Source organism: Alosa sapidissima, chromosome 9 (genome assembly GCF_018492685.1).
Source record: "Alosa sapidissima isolate fAloSap1 chromosome 9, fAloSap1.pri, whole genome shotgun sequence".
NCBI classification, from domain to species: domain Eukaryota; kingdom Metazoa; phylum Chordata; class Actinopteri; order Clupeiformes; family Clupeidae; genus Alosa; species Alosa sapidissima.
This window is the reverse complement of record NC_055965.1, coordinates 21505453-21525866: the sequence shown is the minus strand read 5'-3', so window position 1 is coordinate 21525866 and position 20414 is coordinate 21505453. Positions and strand designations below refer to the sequence as shown.

General features: G+C 42.6%; 1 protein-coding gene across 1 annotated transcript in view; it reads left to right on the top strand.

Moving 5' to 3' along the window:
* Positions 1–20414, top strand: part of LOC121718035 (NACHT, LRR and PYD domains-containing protein 12-like) — a 1225568-nt gene that overhangs the window by 534357 nt on the left and 670797 nt on the right. The gene's annotated exons all lie outside the window — the stretch shown is intronic.

Below are 20414 nucleotides of genomic sequence, written 5' to 3'. Positions count from 1 at the left end.
GCTAGTATATATATAGCATACAGAGCTAGTATATATATAGCATATAGAGCTAGTCCCGGGCTGTCTACCAACAGCTGTTTCACCTCACCGAAGCACTTGTCAGCCTCGTCAGTCCACTTGAACTCTGAGTCACTACGAAAGCAGGCACGTAGTGGCTCAACCACAGTTGCGTAATTGGGTATGAATTTGTTGTACCATGAAAGCATCCCAAGAAATGAACGCAAGCTGACTGCATCCTTTGGCGGAGGTGCTTGTGTGATGGCTTGGACATGTTCTGCATCTGGCTCAATTCCCTGTGCAGTCACTAAGTGTCCAAGAAAGCGCAGACTGGACTGTCTGAACTGGCACTTTTTCTCATTTAAGCGCAGGCCTGCATTCCGAAGGCGCTGAAGCACTGCATCTAGTGCAGCATCATGTTGAGCTTGTGTACGTCCAAAGCATATTATGTCATCCAAAAAATTTTGGACATTTGACACCCCTTCCAGGACCACAGACATCATCTTCTGAAACGCAGCGGGAGCGGACGCTAACCCATAGGGAACACGGCAGAATCGGAAAAGACCCTCATGAGTTATGAACACTGTCAAATCTGGGTGAAGTGGAAGTTGATGGTATGCACTCTCCAGGTCAATTGTAGAGAAAATTGTAGATCCAGCTAAAGTAGCAAGCAGTTCTTCCATATGTGGTAGAGGATGACTGTCCACCACTATAGCTTTATTTGGTTCTCTAAGATCCACACACATTCTTATGCCACCTGTTTTCTTTTGTGTCACAACAATGGGTGAAACCCAGGGTGATGCGTCAATACGTTCAATCACCCTAGCGGAAAGCAGTCTATTCAGTTCGTCAGAATCCGAGACTTTGACCTTGTGCATGAATCCTTTAGCACAACCCATGGCTGAAGAATCCTCACTGGCCGTGGAGAGCTGCATGACTGGGCAGGAGGCAGGTGAGTTGTAGGCAGGTAAGGCAGAAAGAACTGTTCCTCCTTCAATGCGCAGCTTAAGAGCAGCAATCAGATCCATCCCCATCAATGGTGTTCCATTCTCTGTTACATAAAAGTTCACTTTACATACGTCATTGTTTCTCACTACTGTAGCAGGCATGCAACCCAGCACTTTGATTGGAGTTTGTGAGTATGTAACCAGGCGAGCTGCAGGTGGCTGTAACGGCACTCCCTTGACGTTTTCCTCGAATATGCCTTTTGGTAACACAGACACTGACGCTCCAGTGTCTACTGTCAGTTTAACAGTCTTTTGTGCTGTCCCAGCGCAAATGTCCACAGTGCAATGGAGCTTAGCTGGCGACTCTGACTGTTGCAGTAAGAGCAGTGTACAGTATATTCAGGAATTTCCACTTGACGCACACTATGAGTCTGTGCAGACCTACACACACGCGCGAAATGTTCTTTCTTGTTTACACACTGCTTTACTCGCTGGGCATTCAGGCGCTGAATTTATCCGCGCCCGGTGTTTATCCGACCCACAGCGAAAACAGGAGCGTGAGGGTGTAGCAGGAGGAGAGCTGGCAGTGAATTGGCTGGTTGCTGATCCTGATCGCACATACTTGCGCGGCTGCCTGCTTTTCACTTTGCCTTGTACTTGGACTGCATGCACAGGCAAGCTACGGGTAGTCATGCACTTTGCCTGTCCTCCAGCAGACTCCATCTGACTAGCAATAGTAATAGCCTGCTCCAGCGTCAATTTTTCCTTTAACAATAGTCTTTCTCTTATACGTGGATTTGCAACATGTTCCACTAGCTGGTCTCGTATCATGTCCTCACAGTTATCAAACTCACAGGTAGTGGCTAGCTGACGCAGAGCAGTAACGTATTGAATTATGGACTCATCGGCAAGCTGGACTCGTTTTCTAAATGTGTGACGTTCCACTACAACATTTACCTTAGGCGTGAAGTAGCCGTGCAAAGCAGTTAGCGCAGATGCCAACGTATCTCCAGTGTTCGGTAAAGTGTAGAATATCCTTTGGCCCTCCGTGCCTAGACAGTGAAGTAGAAGAGCACGTTGTCTTGGCCCAGTCCACTTTTGTCAGGCCCTCCGTGCCTAGACAGTGAAGTAGAAGAGCACGTTGTCTTGGCCCAGTCCACTTTTGTCCTTCCACATCGATAACCAAGCAACTTGAATGGAATGGCGGGCTCCCCGGGGCAGGCAGGAAAAAATTGGGAAACGGCGTTGTAGTAGCCATAGTCCAAAGTTGAAGTAGTGTTGCAAACAGTGAAAAAAAAACTGCGGGAGTAAGTTCCTCGTCGCCAATTTGTTATGTTGAAAAGTAATGAAAGCACAGGAGGCCGACGTATTCACTATAACTCATTTATATAGCATTCAACATGGTACACAGCAGGCACATCTCACACTTCTTAATTTCTCCAGGCTATATCAGAACCCCATAATGCTACATTACACTGACACCTAGTGGTGTGGTTCCAAGTGCAGACACAACATTTAAGAACCCTTTTTTTTCTCAGTGTAATGACTACTAAGCGAAAAGGAAATCGGTGGAATTTGGTGATGTTCCGTGCTACAGTGGTGGCAGAGAGTCAGAAATGATGTAACAGTGGAGAGTACAGAGGCCTTGAAATGAGGCATGGGCTATGTGCTCATGAAATGCGGACTGTTGGCCCCTAATGCCAAAAATCCGGACAAAGGTTCAAAAAGGAGGACACACTCTCAGTCCAGACAGAGGGCTCAAAAACCAGACTGAAATCTGGAAAAAAGTCACCCTAGTGTGTGCATGTGCGTGTGCACATATATGTTTGTTCATAAGCATGAAGAGGCATGTATTTCTGTGTACACAAATGTTTAACTTTTGTTTGATTTTGAATCTGTGTGTGACACTGTATGTGAATATGTAATTTTGTCTCTCCTCTCCTCTTGTGTGCAGATGCCTGTGAGCTCACACTGGACCCAAACACAGCAGGCAGACTTCTCTCTCTCTCTGAGGGGAACAGAAAGGTGACACGGGGGAGTGAGGAGCAGCCATATCCTGACCACCTAGAGAGATTTGACTGGTGGTATCAGGTGCTGTGTAGAGAGGGTCTGTCTGGACGCTGCTACTGGGAGGCTGAGCGGAGTGGTGATTGGACTGATATAGCAGTGGTATATAAAAGCATCCAGAGGAAAGGGGTGAGTAATGAATGTAGGTTTGGACGTAATGACAAGTCCTGGAGACTGAGGTGCTCTGATGAAAGTTACACTGCCGGGCACAATAATAAGAAGACCACCATACCTGCCCCCTCCTCCCGCTCCAGCAGAGTAGGAGTGTACCTGGACTGGTCAGCAGGCACTCTGTCCTTCTACAGCGTCTCCTCGGACACACTAACCCACCTGCACACATCCCACTCCACATTCACTGAGCCCCTCTATAGGGCTGGGCGATATGGCTGAAAACTGTATTATACTGTATGTTATTGATTTTTTTTAAAATCTATTTCAGATAAGGACCAGAAGGGGAAAAAAAAGTTAAATTTAAACACTTTTATTTTAAACTTAACCTTCCTCTGATTTTAATCACTACAGTTATCAATCAAAGCAAACAGGGGAAAGAAATAGCAACACAATCATGAAAAACACTCAAATAAATTAATGTGCACATAAGTCTGAATGAAAAACAGCACTGGTTGAAGCCTGGAAATATTGTAAACAAAGTGGCTTAATTTGCTAGTTTATCATAGTCTACTGGTTACGAGACTGTTCAGTTTCTCCCCGTGTGTTTAAGTTTCAAATGAATAGTTTTTCTCCTTGGGACAGGCCCGGTTGAGTCTTGGAAATACTTTTCCATTTGCATTGTGATTGAGATGATTAGAATTTAGCAGTCAATTTGAACACAACAGTTTTGAACAAATTCGTAATAGCAATTTATAGCCAGTCATCTTGCACGATTGTGAATGTTTGGATTATCCTACATGTGCATGCTGAGGAGGGATGCGCCTGTTGAGAGGGAGAGAGAGAGAGTGCACGGGCAAGGACTCATTGAGTGTTGAGGTAGGCCTACTTCTATCGCCCACTCTGGTAGAGTTGCACATACTAGCTACAATGCAAGATATATTTAGCCTATGTATTTATGGACAACGTAAGGCAGGAGGTGTGTGTTGCTTTTAATTATCGAATGTTCTATCGAACGTATTTTTTTATTGATATCGATTACATGTCTATTGCGATACATATCGCTATCTTTTTATCGCCCAGCCCTACCCCTCTATCCTGGGTTTAGAGTTTGGTCTTTTAACTCATCAGTGTCCTTGTGCCAGATCACATGACCTCCTAACACCTGCAGGAACACCAGCGTCTGCAGAGAGGTCTCACACACTCCAACACTGTGCTTTGATGGAAAATATTGATAATTAATACACTTGATGTTTAGATAAAACATGTTTTATTAATCACAGAATTATTTAACATGTGATATATTGAATGAAGCATCATTTTATTCCTGCAAATTGTTAAAGTACATCTGTTAAATAAAAAAGGGAAACTGTGACAGAATTTCCCCCATCTCTCTCTATCAATTCAATTCAAATGTGCTTTATTGGCTTTTTTTGCCAAAGCAATCATACATCTCTCAGCTCTCCTCTCTTCTCTCTCTGTCTTTCTCTCTCTCTCTGTACAACCCCAACACAGAAAAAGTTTGTTGTGTAAAATGCAAATAAAAACAGAATGTGATAAATGTGGTAAATCTCCTAAACCCACACCCAAAAGGACAACTTATCAAATGTTGAAAATGACAAATTTGACTATTATATGGAAAATATACGTTCATTTTGAATTTGATACCAGCAACACGTTTTAAAAAAAGTAGGGACAGGGGCAACAAAATGTCATCTCACTTACCTTACATTCAGTATTGACTTCCCTGGAGAATAAGAACGGTTATACTAGACTGGCTGTAGTTTACTAGGTTCCAAAATTCCAATTGAAGCTTTAGCTCAGCAAACTCCTTCGTCTCAAAAAACACTTGAAAAGATTCCACGAGTCCACTTCTTATGTTTAACTGTTTACTTAAAACTCAAATCAACATTACAAAAATAAAGAAAGTTATCCATAAAATATAAAAATTTGGAGAGAGAGAGGGGTCAAAAAACTATTTTGCTCCAATCTCCTTTCAGTTTCCATTTCCCCCCACTCCCCACATATCAAAATATCATACCACACTGGCAGGGGAGGGGGAGTAGCTACAATTTATCAATCTAGTCTTCTCACATCTCCCAATTCAATTTTGGATCAGATTCCAAAAATAATTCAGTGGAAATGCATGGATTCCAGTTGCTGCTACTGGAAGAAACTGGAATCCATGCATTTTCACTGAATTATTTTTGGAATCTGATCCCTTATCATACCTATTCATTCTTACTCGTCGCTCGACTTATCGTGACTAAATTCAAGATGGCTGCAAACGCTAAACTTCGTGAAGATACTGTCTGTATAAATCATCTTGTAAGTAAACTACCAGTGCTTTTTCAAAGTTCTCAATGTCTCGTTTTAAATGTCAGGGCCCTCGGAAGTCTACCAATGAAGTGTGGAGATACATTGAGCCTCGTAAATGGGTGTAAAACAGTGATTTATTTGCATGGCTAGCCCGATGCCGAAGCACCACTATTGAAAAAGCTGTTGGTAGCATCGGCTAACTAGCGCCAGATTTTGGAGTGCAGGGGACAAGCCGAGATGGGCTATGAGACATACGTTCACACTCGGTATCATGTTTCAATACACTTTAGGTCAATATCACACCGGAATTCTCCTTTAATGATTTTTTTCAATGACAAAATTGAAACAATTAGAGATAAGATTAATAACCAATCAGTCTCACCAGATATTCGTACTCCATTGCTGAACGGTAGCGAAAACATAATTGAATCACAGATGAGACAAACAACTTTGAATTAATTTACACCGATCGACATATTAAACCTCACTTCCACAATTTCCTCATCAAAATCTACAACTAGTCTACTAGATCCTATCCCTACTCATCTTCTGAAATCTGCTCTCCCTTTCTTGGACAATGCTTTGCTCCAGATCATAAATAACTCACTGCTGTCAGGGCATGTACCACAGTCGTTTAAGTTATCTGTTATTAAGCCATCCCTCAAAAAACCTACCCTTGACCCTAACGGCCTGGCCAACTATAGGCCTATATCTAATCTCCCTTTTCTGTCGAAAATACTAGAAAAAATAGTGTCCAAAGAAATTAGTGCCTTTTTACATATGAATAAAATCGAAGAATTATATCAGTCTGGTTTCAGAGCTCACCACAGTACTGAATCAGCCTTAGTTAAAGTTTTTAGTTAAAGACCTCCTCATTGCTGCCGATAATGGACATATATCAATTTTAGTCCTCCTGGACCTCAGTGCTGCCTTCGACACCATAGACCATGACATACTACTTCACAGGCTTGAACATTTGATAGGCATTAAAGACTCAGCACTCGCTTGGTTTAGATCATACCTTTCTAACCGCAGACAATTTGTACAAGTCCACAATAAACCGCCTATCCAGACTATAGTAAAATATGGGGTGCCTCAAGGCTCAGTACTAGGGCCCCTGTTATTTTCTCTCTATATGCTTCCCCTAGGCTCTGAAATTAGGAAACATGGCATTAAATTCCATTCCTATGCAGACGATACACAACTATACCTCTCCGTAAAACCTGACGAATTAACTCCGTTAGCCAAACTTGACACATGTATAAGAGATATAAAGACATGGATGACAAATAATTTCGTGCTTTTGAACTCCGATAAAACAGAAGTCATGGTTGTAGGTCCTAAAAAGATGAGGGACATCCTATCCTCATCACAGGCTACATTTACTGATCTTCGCCTATCCTTATCCACAAGTGTTAAAAATTTAGGAGTTACAATTGACCAAGACCTATCACTAAGTAATCACATAAAACAGATTACCAAAACTTCATTCTATCACTTAAGGAACATTTCAAAGATAAGGAAGTCCTTATCCTTACCAGACGCTGAAAAATTAATCTGTGCTTTTGTAACCTCAAGGATTGATTATTGCAACGCTTTGTATGCTGGCTGCAATAACACCTGTCTAAAGAGCTTACAGCTTATACAAAATGCAGCTGCTCGCACACTCACTAGAACTAAAAAATTTGAACATATTCCCCCTATCCTGGCATCTCTACATTGGTTGCCTGTTAAAAGTCGCATTGACTTCAAAGTATTACTTTCAACGTACAAAGCCATTAATGGCCAGGCACCAGAATATATTAAAGATCTCCTAGTCTCATATAACCCACCCAGACCGTTACGATCACAGAATACTGGCCTTCTTGTAATTCCAAGAATCTCAAAAACGACAGTAGGTGGCAGAGCTTTTAGCTATCGCGCACCCCTCCTCTGGAATAATCTACCCTCCTCAATTCGATTAGCAGACACCCTCCCTATTTTTAAGTCTAGAGTTAAAACATCCCTCTTTACTGCCTCCCATAGTTTGGTATGGTGCGGTGTGGAACTTCACCCATCTCGGGGATTTTGGAATGGACCACCCTGCTGAGTCCTCGTGTGACTGGCACCCCAGTCGCACGTGAGATGGTGGTCACTGACCATACCTGCGCTGGTGTTGACTACCCCTCACCATGCGTTAGTTATGCTGCTATAGCATAGTGCTGTCATGGACTTCTCATGTGCCATGCCGTACAACCCCCTCCCCTCTCCTCTCTCTCCTACCCTCTTTCTCTCAACTCTCCCTCTCTTGCCCATTCTCACTATGATTTACTGTAACAATATATAACACTACTGATCACTTCTTGACATTAACCACATTGATTTCAAGTAATACTAACCCATTCTACATTTCTCTTTCTTCTCCCTTACTGTACCTCACTTGTGAGGTATATCATCACCAGTCATCAACTATCCGTGTGCCTGGCCCTCCTCTTACCCATCCCACCTGAAGTCCCATCCTTGACTGCTGTATTACTGTCCCCCTACCTGGATTCCTGGCCTGTACAGCCCCATCACCTGCCTATGACAACTCTGCCCGGATTCTGGCCTGTCTGCTGACCCACCACTGGCCCCATCACAACTTTCTTTCCTGGACAATTCCGACGCCAGACTATTGCACTTTCTCTCACTAAATCATGATTATGCTTTATCATACCGGACACGTAATCATCCCACCTTCTGTAACCTTCACCTCAGGTGCTTTAAACACCATGTCCTTCTCTCCACACCTGACTGTCATATGCATTTGTCATTGTTTATAGACCTTACTATCCGTATTGACCCTAGGCAGATGGGTCAGGCCCTTGAGTCGTGGATCTGCTCGAGGTTTCTTCCTATATGTATCTCCAATTCTAGGGAGTTTTTCCTCGCCCCTGTTACCCATGGGCCTTCCTTCCTTTCTTCTTTCTTTCTTCATTTTCTTTTCTCCCTCTTTTCTTTTTCTCTGATTGCCTACATTCTGTAAAGCGCCATGATACATGTGTAATGTTTTGGCGCTATATAAGCACAATAAATTGAATTGAAATTGAAAATAAAGCACCCCAATAGTGGGCATCAGAATCATATTAAAAGTCCTGCTTACAGAGCAATTCAATGCATTTTAACATTTTTAAATCATGAAATTATAAATCATATTTATCCTTTTAAAGAACTTGTACCTTTTTAAATGTAAAAATATTTTAACTTAAATAGACTACTTTTAGGCTCCTACACTGGCTATACAGTAGTTCAGCTTTTAATACTATCATCCCCACTGCACTCATGATCAAACTACACAACCTGAGTCTTTCCTCTGCACTGTGCAACTGGATACTGAACTTCCTCACTGGCAGGCTGCAGCATGTCCACCTGGGAAACTTCTCCAGCACCCTCATCATGAACACTGGCACTCCGCAAGGCTGTGTGCTCTGCCATATGCTGTACACCCTCTTTATGCATGACTGTGTTGCTGCCCAGCCCAACATCATCATAACGTCTGCAGATCATACCACAGTCATTAGTATCACCAGGGGCAATGATGAGTCAGGATACAAGAGGGAGGTGGTGGACATGGCCACATTGTGTGAAGCCAACAGCCTCACACTAAACATCAGCAAGAGTAAGGAGGAGGGGGGAGCAACAACGTCATTAGCGACTCAGAAGTGGAGAGAGTGGACAGCTATACAAGGTCCTTGGTGTCCACATATGTCAAGACCTCAAGTGGACCAGGAACATTTCACAGCTGACAAAAGAGTGCCTACCAAAACGATGAGGCGATTAAGAAAGTTTGGCGTGCCATCCCAGTTCCTCACCAACTTCTACAGATGCACTGTGGAGAGTGTGCTGACCTGCTCCATAGATGTGTGGTTTGGTAACAGTACAGTGCAGGACAGGAGGGGACTACAGAGGGTGCTGAGGCAGGTCACAGAGGCGGATCTGCCATCATTTCAGGACATGAGGGTCCTTAAAAAACAGTGTCATACATGAGCCCACCCATCCCATCTACAAATTCTTCAGTCTGTGCAAACTGCAGTGGATCCAAAGTTACTGGATTGATGTTGTGGAAGTGTGTCTTGATTAGGCCCTCAAAGCACTTCATCAGGACCAATGTAAGGGCCACCAGCCTGTAGTTGCTTTCCACAGATGCAGCTGATTTCTTTAGTACAGGTATTGTGGTGGTGGGTGGGTTGTAAGAAAGGATGGGACTGTTGACAGTGTGAGGGAGAGAGTGAAGATGTCTGTCTGTCAGGATGTTGTCTGGGCCTGCTGCCTTGTGTATGTACACTCTGCTCAGTGACCTATACACTTGGTCACTTGGAGGTAAGATGATGGAGGATTGTGTGTGTGTGTGTGTGTGAGTGAGTGTGTGAGGGGCTGTCTGTGTTGCATTGTGTATGTAGTTAAAGTTATCAGCTGACCTCCTAGGGCCTGAGATGATGAGACATTTGTCTAATCAGCATTCAAAGTACAGAACACTAGATAAGACATGTGTTGAACTTTGCATCATAATAAACATCTCAGTTCAGGCAATTCAGAGCTGTTTTATCTTATCTAGTTTCTCCTAGCAGGGAGAGACACCTGTGTTGTGTCACGGAACGAAATAAGTCACATACATAAGATCACTTGATGACAATGGAAAGGTGGAAAAATATTTACTGCTTTTTTGCAAGAGCAGAATAAAATTGACCATGATATCACTGCTGACTACTTGGTGAGTTAACAGAAGAGATATGTCTGTTATATTTTAGATCTTAGATTTGTATCAGTTATTTTAGTTTTTTTTATTCATGTAAAGTCTCATTTATTTCCCTATGTGCATTAAAAACACAACATAAACAAAACTGCAAACAAATGGCAACAATGTGTCTGTTAGAAGTAGAAGTACGGCATAGCAAGGATCACTGTTAATATGTAACCTGATGTCAGAAATATTGGTGTTATGAAATCCATCCATATACTGTATCTTATGGGGGTTGAGAGAGAGGCGGGGTGACGAGATTCTGCAGGTATGCTGAGTTATAAAACAAGACTGAGGAGGTGACCTTGGGCCTCTGCAGTGGACTTTCCTGCATGGCAGCTTGATCATTAACATCGTTAAGACGTCCTGCTTGTGGAGTTTCACAGAGTCTCAGACCATTTTAGAAAGAGCCACTTGTGAGCCTCAGCCTCCAGCCCTCTGAAACAGGTCAGAGTTTGGAAAGGGGAAATGACAAAGCACTGAACCTGTAAGTCGACAGACGCTTAGAAGCACTGACAAGTGATGTAGAAAATATAAAATGTAAGCAGAATTATTAGTGCAAAATACTGAAAAAAAACAGCTCTTGTTGATACATTTTTCCAATGAAGTAAAGCAGGATAATAAGTATACTAATTGAAAGTACTAATAAGTATATAATTGAAATATGAACAAACTCTCTGTCATAGCTGCTAGCCTTTTTTAATATTTGAAGTATAATTGTTAAGAAGGCAGATGCTGCCAATGCTGATGACGTGTTGTTGTGAAAGTCTCACTGAAGGTGCTTAACTGACTGCAAGAAATCGACTGTGCAGTGGTGATTTGGAAATACAGTGGGCATCAGTTTCAAATGACCACTTCAGTCGCGCATTACGAGGCAAATGTGTTATGTTCCAAGTAGCCTAGTGCGTAATTCTGCTTCATAAAGTTGAACAAATACATTTGCTTATTTCACAGAAAAATATAAATAGCCAGTTAGGGTCTACAGTGCAGAGTTGGTAAGTTATAGGCCAACTTGGAGTGAACATACAAACGGGAAATTTAGGGACTTACAGTACTATTGCAAGCAGAGTACTGTATGTAATGTATGTGAGTGATGACAGTGAAGATGTGTGTGTGGGCGGGAGGGGAGTGGAGCAGTGACTGTGTGTGTGTGTGTGTGTAGTGTGTGTGTGGGTAGGTGGGGGCAGTGTGCTGTAAGTATGTAGAGGATGTGTGTTGGAGAAGATCCTGAAGACAATGTGCTGTGTATGGGGGGGGGGGGGGGCAGTGTGCAGCAAGTATGTAGAGGAGGCTTACTGTAGCAAGCAGTGTGCTGTATGTATGTGAAGTGATGACAGTGATGATGTAAGTGTGTGTGTTGGGGATAGGGGTGGGGCAGAAAGGCTAGGCAATCAAGGACATGGGTAGATGGAGGAGAAATCAAAAATAATAAATAAAAAGTTATATGGAGATGTGCAAAAGTTGGAGAAAGTCAGATGTGTGTGTGTGTGTGTGAGTGTGTGTGTGTGTGTGTGTGTTTTGACGTGTGATGAAATAAGAAAATAAATAAAAGGTCTGTAGCATAGGGAGAGGTATGTAAAAGTGCTAAAAGTCTTGTAGGTGTGTAGGTGTGTGTGTGTGTGTGTGGGGGGGGGGGTCATGAGTGCTGAGGAGTGAATGAATGCAAAGTCAGTATAGTGTGAGTTCAGAGTTGGGAAATGTTTGAGTGCTGAGGAGTGAATGTGTGCAAAGTCAGTATAGTGTGAGTTAAGAGTTCGGATGGCCTGGGGATAAAAACTTCTCCTGAGTCTCTCAGTTCTGGCTTTGTGACTACATAGGCGTCTTCTTGATTTCAGCGGTAGGAATAATCCATTGTTAGGATGAGAAGAGTCCTTCAGAATCTTTTGGGCTCTTAGGAGTACTCTTCTGGAATAGATATCTTGTAGAGCAGGGAGTTGAGTTCTTATAGTACGTTCAGCTGAGCGCACTACTCTCTGCAGAGTACTACAATCTCTAACTGTGGAGTTCCCATACCAGGTGATGATGCTACAAGTTAGAACACTCTCAACCGCTGAAGTGTAGAAGGCCTTCATGATGGATGTAGAAACTTTGAATTTCCTTAGCTGACGAAGGAAGTAGAGTCGTTGTCTGGACTTCTTCAAAACATATTGAGTGTTAACAGTCCATGTTAAGTCTTCAGTAATGTGGACACCAAGGTATTTAAAACTTGTGACTCTCTCTACAGGTTGCCCGCTGATCATTAGTGGGGTGTAACTGTAGTTCTGCTGCTGCCTTCTGTAATCCACTACCATTTCCTTGGTTTTATTGATATTCAGTGTTAAGCTGTTAGATTGACACCACTGTGCCACCTCATCAACCTGATCCAAGTAGAGCTGTTCATTGTTGTTACTAATCAGGCCCAAGATCACTGTGTCATCTGCCAACTTGATGATGGAGGTATGACTACTGTTGGCTTTGCAGTCATGTGTGTAGATGTTGTACAGCAGTGGCCGAACATGCAAGCCCCAATGAATCGTGCTCTCCCCACAATCACGCCATTAAACTTAAATAGGTTAACATCACTCTAAGTTCGCCTTCAAGCAAGGAAAACGACGATTTGTAGACATCTGTTTCGTTGGAAGGGCAATGGGTAGCAGCAGGGTAACACAGAGACAGGCCCGATGGCAGGGCTGTTATGCACGGATCTCGGATTGCCTCTCAGACATAGCTACATGGATGAAGGCACACCACCTCCAGCTGAACCTCTCAAAGACTGAACTGCTGGTCCTCCCAGCTAAACCTACCATACACCACGACATCAACATCAAATTTGACTCCCTATCTGTTTCACCTACCAGGACTGCAAGAAATCTAGGAGTTGTTCTCGACAACCAACTAAACTTCTCAGATCATGTTGCCTCAGTCGCCCGGTCATGCCGTTTCACACTCTACAACATACGGAAAATCAGGACTTTGACTCAAGATGCTACCCAACTTCTGGTTCAGGCAATACATTAGACCGGCACATCCGGGAACTTGACTCGTGACAAACGTTCCCGCCCCTTTCGGGGGGAAAACAAACAACCCCTCTCATTAATTCCAACGCAAATTAGGGTCAATAAACGTAATTCGTACAGAAATCGCAGGAGTAAATAATAACAAAAAATACCACAAATCAATATGACCACTCAATACATAACCACTTTGCCGGTCGTTGACCGTGAAAGATACCTACAAAAGCTTAATTCAATTAATATAAAACATGTCCCTTCAGTCTCCCGAGTATGAAGTGGTGCAACAACCCCACTCAGTGACCAGAAGTGTCATACGGTCTTCTCTTCTTATGGCTTGTAGCCATAATTTTCTTCTGTCAGGATTTTTTTGAGGACATGGTAGGCAAAAGAAACTCAGGGAGGGGTTCTTAGCTGTGTGGTTGGTACATGTCTACCGGTTCACTCTGGCTTGTTCTGAGGGAATGTTTTCCCCTCAAAAGGGGCATGGCGCAAACAACCTGCTCTGTGTGACGCGGGTCCGGTTGTAAGTATAGTCACCTCACGACTCGACTACTGCAACGCCCTCCTGACAGGTCTCCCAGCCTGCGCAGTGAAACCACTTCAGATGATCCAGAACGCGGCGGCGCGCCTGGTCTACAACCAACCCAAAAGGGCACATGTTACCCCGCTGCATATCCAGCTACACTGGCTACCTATGGCGACCCGCATCAAATTCAAGGCTCTAACGCTTGCCTACAAAGTAGTCTCCGGTTCTGCTCCCACCTACTTGAATGCCCTCATACAGACATACGCTACCTCCAGACCGCTGCGCTCCTCAGACGAACGACGTCTAGCTCTACCACCGGTACGCTCAGGCCCATCCAAACTTTTCTCATCTGTTGTTCCTCGTTGGTGGAACACACTACCAGTTCCTACAAGGGCAGGGACATCCCTCTCCATTTTCAAAAAACTCCTGAAGACCCAGCTCTTTAGAGAACATCTCCTCTCATAGCAACACTTAAAACAAGTTGTGCTGATCCTAGCACTCACCAGCCGTCTTAAACTGACAAGTAACTATTAAAAACAGCACTCACTGATGCACTTATTCTTACTGTACTCTAATGTTTTTTAAATTGTCCTAATATTGTTGAGAACTGCTCTAAAACTTAAACTGTTTACCATGTTGTAAGTCGCTTTGGCTAAAATGTGTCAGCCAAATGTAATGTAATGTAATGAGAATATTAAAATATGGGATATTATTATTATTATTAAACATTAAAACGGCAAGACAGCGGGGGGAAGTTAAAATACGTGAGAAACACGGAAAAAGTTGGCATGCATTGTTTCGGTCCCCGTGCACAGGGATTATTTGTCATATTATTAATCACATATGATTATTTGTGCTCACGGAAAAGATTGATTTAAGAACGTTATCACAGTGTGTGGCTGTGGCGCAAAGCAGCGCGGGCGGAAGACAGCAACAATTGGCAGGGGAGGGTCATGTCTTTTTTAACAATTCTGTCGGAGGGTCATTGAACAATTTCTAGCAGGCAAGGGAGGGTCATGCAACTTTTGACTGAAGCACTCAAAATTCCTCCGGTGGCCCCTTCAATAAATAACGAACAGTCCCTAGATTGCTGCTGGGCTATATGTCTTGGTTCATGTCTGTTAACAACTCATTGCCGTCAAACGCGTAGCCTATCTCACGGTTGCATCCATTACAAACAAACATGCAATGTGAACGTCTGGGATTGGGAAGAGCACTAAATGCTCTACTGAATAAGCACAAAGTCAAACCTTTAAATGAAAAACACTCTTTAATAATCAAAAAAATAAACCGCTAATGAAGTAAACTTGTGACCATCAAAAATCGTTTATCGCCTGTAACTCCGTGATAACAGGACGTAACAGGAAGGCATTTGGCTGAGCAACGGAGGTTAATATGCTCTATATTTTGTCCAAATGATGTCTGTCTATCATCGTTGCACTCGGAGAAAACCAAAAAGTTTCATTTGTCCTGCGTTTCTTCCACGGCTGCAAACGGGATTCACTCGCAGTTAACCAAATATTTCTTTATTAGGGCAGGGCAGGCATATTTCTGGCTATTAAATTATTTCTAAACAAGTCTGTAGTGAAGTCTGTGTAGGGTTTTCCAGGCTCCATTTCTTTTTACGAAAAACTCTGCTCACTTGAGCCATCTACCGGTTGTTGCAGCGTCTCACTGGAAAAATACAAATTAAAGTCGCGTGATTCCGTGTGATCCCACGCACGGACCGCGAGTGAAGCAGGCCAAGTCGAAGCACTGCCCACTGTAGGCTTGTGTTCTGACAGGAATGTCAGATGGTGCAGCTGTGAGCTCTTTTATATACAGCTGCAGTATCTCTACTGTGAGAAAGTGTGTGTGTGTGTGTGTGTGTGTGTGTGTGTGTGGGGGGGGGGGGGTTCCTCTTTAAAGGAGAAGGGGGTTGTCCTGTGAGAAAATGTGTTCTCTGCATTTTAGTAGTAGTCAATAGCCCTGTTTACATGGGCATGTTTATTCCGATTACAAATTGAGTAATGGCTCAACCATTAAGACCGTGTAAGAGTACCCTTGATCTTGGAATTAAAATAGCCTCACATCATCACATGCCCTTCACCATACCTAGAGATTGGCATGGTTTTATTTCAGTTAGCCTATTAGCTGGTTTGATTTGCATTGATCTCCATGAGCATATAAAACCATGCCAGGGTATGTGATGATGTGAGGCTATTTTAATTCCAAAGACCAAGGGGACTTTATCAGGATGCATAGTATCCTGGATCCATGAAATAATTGGCCTTCAAAAATAAAAATCTGCCTGCCTATATGGGAATTTAACATAGGGGTGCCAATACTTATGACCCCTGTATTTTAAGGAAGAACATTTATTTATTTATGATACATTATTCATTCACAAAGAAAATTTGTGTCTTTAAAGGTTGGATATTTCCTCATTTTTTACTTAAGGCATTAAGATCAATTTCCAAAAGATGATTTTATATTCCTTTTATATTCCTCTTTTTAGTCAACTTTAGCGGAGGTGCCAATAATTCTGGAGGGTACTGTATATGGTTTAATTGCTATGTGTATATTTAAGTCCCACAAGCTGCCTGTTGCTGTTTACATGGTCATGGTCACATGATGGAGTGTTTGTCACATCCAGTGGGTTAATTTAATAGTCCGATGGATATTGCTGCTTGTGAAAACGATTGTTGCAGTGTATTTTTTTTATATTATTTCACGCAGTGCAGTGTTACATGCTCTGTATCTTAAAAGAAACATTGCCCTGATGTACACACAGCGTTGTTTAAGTTTTTCTTACTCAGAGAAGCTACGTAAGCAGTTTAGTTTTTTTTTTTTCGTTCCGTTACCTTTAACGCCCATTTTGAGTCGCCGGGCCCTCCGCCGGACTGGGACGCCCCACTGTACAAATTAAGCACTGCTGGTATCAGAGGTGATTCTAGAGTCTGTGGGGGCCCCAAGCAAAAATTCAAAGGGGGCCCTACCGACAAGTGTATCACCATTAGGTTATTATGTTAAATAATAAAAATACAAAAAGCGTATTATAAAAATGTGTATATTTTGACATGTATCTCACCACTGCAAGCTGGCAGCTCGACTTGCCTTACATGTGTGTGTAGAGCAGACTGTCCTGAATCTGGCAATATCATTGCCATGGTGGAGGGATTTTCTGGGGCTGAGCAATTTACAGACATATGTGGTGTGCGCCTTACAGAAATAAATAGCATTTTCTTTATTTAGTGATGAAAAATTACCTTTCTGCGCTCCATATCTGTGACACGAACTGATCTGACCTGACTTGACCCGAGTTTGCGTGTAGCCTGTGTGTGCCTATGGTGTATGCACTCATAATGATTCTCTACAACAACTTTTTGCTGCATTGCCATGAACAAAGTAGAGGCAAAAAAGGGGGTTCTTTGTTGAACAAATTGGGATTCAATGTGAGCCTTGAATTGGATGCCATGCAGGAATTTGCTAGGATCTCAAAACCGGATTATGAACATGCTTTGACATAGAGAAACACACGATAGCATTGGATTATAAACATGCTTTGCCACAAAAATAGACAAAAACGTGGGGTAAGTCCAGCTATATTAAGTTATTATTTTGCTGTCACTTCGTCTGTTTTATAACTTGGTATCAAATGATAGCTCTGTGTCTCCTCTTTCATCTGACATGCGTGGCATATCTATCCGATCACGGGTCCACGAGTAATTCAAACGAGAGTAATGGGTGTGCAGCGTTGGTTTGTGTACATGACGTTATTATTTTGCTGTCACTTCGTTTGTTTTATAACCCAGAAGGATGTACTTGGTATCAAATGATAGCTCTGTGTCTCCTCTTTCATCTGATATGCTTGCCATATATATGCGATCACGGGTTCGCGAGTAATTCAAACGAGAGTAGCCTAATAGGGGCGCAGGTGAACGCAGAGAAGTATAGACTGTAAATACGATGCAATTTGATTTAATTTCATGATTTTTTTTTCATAGTTCATCGTACGTCCATCGTTCAAGTGCGTAGTCTCGTTGGAAAGCCCCACGTCTGCTCTGTCACGCATTAAAGGTTTCATCTCGCTGTTCCGGAGCAATGTAACAAAGAAGAAAGGGTGTGTTTTTTGATGCACTTTGCATTTGCACTTTGATGCACTAAAAAAATAACTTATGCTTGGTCCTTACTTCATCGCGATTAACATGTTATGATTGACAGCCCTAATACAAACATAACGTTAACCATCTCCTTGCTTAACTAGTTGTAACTGTCGCTAGCTAGCTGAAGTTTACTGTCGTATAGATGTAGCAAACCATGTTTAATCTTTCTGCCAATTAACATTAGCCTACTATAACTTCATTGAGGCTAAATGGCAAACTCCGATGTTGATCAGTCATCACTGCACCCTCGATTGACGTTTACCACAGTAGCCTAAATATGTGCAGATTCTTTGAACTCTTTTGAACACAGATCAGCTGTTTATAAGCCCATAGCATAGGCCCTATATGTACAGATGTACTGTACTGTTTGTACAACAGGCCAGGAGCACGCAAAATACGATTAAAAATCATTCAATCTCTATGGACAAAATTCTCGCTTGACCCACCGCCAAACGCGCTGAGACCAGGTCGGGGACCCCATAGCGGCTCGGGGCTCCAAGCAGTTGCCTGTTGACAAGGTGCACCTCTGGCTGGTATGCTAGCGAGGTGAAATGTGTGTGTAAGGTGAAATCACATCACATTAAACTTGAGATACTGCACCGTCAGACATTCACAGAAGCCCTCCATGGCAAATTTAGAGGCAGCGTACACATGTCCTGATGAACACCACACGTGGGGTGGTGACACATACGCATTAAATGCGTGCATACAGTATAAAGATGTACAGTATGTACATATTCAGTGTACTGTCAGAGAGGGCAAAGAGTAAAGCAGACAATGTTTAAGAAGCTGTAATACACACATGACGAGGCATTCATAGAATAGTAAAATAGTGGGTGATTTTATTATTATAAGTTAAATGATTAATTGGTGCAAGCCTAACACAAACGCCCACACATCTTGGCCCATTACAGTGTTGCCCACAATGATTTGGCCACACACACACTAGAAGAATACGCCTGGATTCAGGGGGAAAATAGGGCGGAGGGAATGTCTCTGATTTCGAACAAAGCTTTTTTCAATAGCCAATCGCGGAGAGGTGGCAGACCTTATGAGTATCCACATGTAGGCCTACTGGGGGTTTCATGAAAATACCGCCGACAGCGAACTAACAACCAAAATGATGGCGTTTAGTTTGCCTTTGTAGCCGTCTCTGGTTGGTCTTTGCTTAGGCAAATGAGACATAACTTCTGCAGAGGTTTAAAGCAACTGATGTTACAAACATCAATTTCTTCAAAAATCAACTGTAAACATGTTTCAATTATGTTTGTATCGGCAGCCATTTCGCACTGGTTTCAGTAGGAACTTTTGCCCATGGCATGAACACAAAGGAAGTGAGATCAGTGGGCATCTCTGAAAGTAGCTGTTTTCCGGTGGTGAAGATTTTGGCCCAGAAGTTCGTTCAGCATGAAGCAAACGTCTGGGTACTCAGATTAGTGCAACCCTAACACAAATGCACACACATCTTGGCCCATTACACTGTTGACCACAATGATTTGGCCACACATACACACACACACACACACACACAAACACACATTCAAAGAGGCAGAAAGATAAATAGTTTGATCACTATATAGACAGGATATTATCTCAAACACCATTATTGTTTATGTGTGTCTGTGCGCGTGTGTGCGTGTGTGTGTGTGTGTATGCATGCATTTGCACACTGTATGTTTGTTCATGTGCAAGAGGCATGTATCTCTGTGATTTTGAATCTGTGTGTAACACTGTATGTAGGTTTCACTGTTAAGCCTTCCTGAGGTGTTGTGGACCTAACTTAGCGAAACATCGATGAATGATGGTGCCCACTTGATAACCCCAATGACATGCTGCATACTGCTATTACATGGGCCATTTGTCTTGTATTTGTGATCATTGGTTGGCAGATTGGTGGTAAGCAATCTTACCACCAATGTTACCCCATGTTCTGATGAGGCTCCTGGTCAAACGCAGAGCTGTCTCTGGTGTGAACATGGTCAGGGCCTGAGATCCTCACTTATAAAACCCACGATTCACTTGAAAACGTTGCCTACACAAAAAAAAACACAGAAAGGCTCTGTGCTTTACCTCAAAAAGGATATGCGGAGAATGGTCTGAAAGTGACTAAATTAATGGAAAGTGAATAATAATATTACATCTTATATAACATATGAAGAGTTTATTTGCAGAAATGGATAAAACTTGTGTGTGCACACACTTTGTGTTATTTGCAGCATTTTCAGTGAATCATGGGCACAGTTTTAATTGAGGCCCCTGGTATCTACCGGACTATAGAAAGGACTATAGGTCACATTTGTGCATGTCATACGAGAATGACTTCCCATTAGTCGTAGTCTTGTGTTTACCTTCAGATAAACCAACTGATGTCATATTCATAACATATTTATTCATATTAACTTATAGGAGAGGATCTGATCTGCTGTCACGTACAAAATGAGACTGAGGCTACAGCAGTGTTTGACTGGTAGGGGAAGTGAAAGTGTCCAGTTATGCTCAGCAGAAAACAGAACTGGCCATCAAGTCACGTGTGATAATAACAAGGGTCTGTAGAAC